The following is a 709-nucleotide window of genomic DNA, read 5'->3' as shown; positions in this document are numbered from 1 at the left end:
ACGGTTCGATTCCTGGTCAGGGCATATGCCCGGGTTGCGGGCTCAGTCTTCAGTGTGGGGCGTGCAGGAGGCAGCCCATCAATTGGTGTTTCTATTTCTCTCCCTTTCCCTTACCCTCTGAAATCAGTAAAAATATATTAAAACAAAAAAACTTCCGAGTTTAATATTACATTGAAGTAAAAAAGCCCTTTAGTGGCACATACTTTGTCCTTTTAGGTGTCACAAAGACCAAGAAGTGACATACTGACCATCACAGGCCTGCAGAGCCAAGTAAATGACCTAATATAAACTTGCTTTCTAGTCACTCAAAACAACCTGTTCTGTGGAAGTGAGGGGGCTGTCCTGACTTAGCCTCAATGATTACTGATTCAAGGGAAGTCTTTATACTCTGACTAATGGATTAAGAAGTATCAGTAAACTGACTAGAGCTCAGAAACCAATATAGTAACAGAATTTTCTTAAAGCACAATCCACTGTGGAACAGCTGAATAGGAAGCCGTGATCTGGGCTGCATTAGGTTGGCAGAATATGAAGTAAATTAATACCAGATCCTAGCAGAAGTCCTTGACTGTCTAGGCATGGTTTTTTTTGTGTGAGGTTTCAGAACCACCCATTTCCTGCCTTTTTACTGAGAATCATAAAAGGTTCAGACTGAGAAAAATCTGCTCTTTCCTCACTTTACAGGTGAGAAAATAATTAGGGCTCCAAA

The sequence above is a fragment of the Myotis davidii genome, unplaced genomic scaffold (genome assembly GCF_000327345.1).
Source record: "Myotis davidii unplaced genomic scaffold, ASM32734v1 scaffold173, whole genome shotgun sequence".
NCBI classification, from domain to species: domain Eukaryota; kingdom Metazoa; phylum Chordata; class Mammalia; order Chiroptera; family Vespertilionidae; genus Myotis; species Myotis davidii.
The sequence above is the reverse complement of the archived record's forward strand: the minus strand, read 5'-3'. Positions refer to the sequence as shown.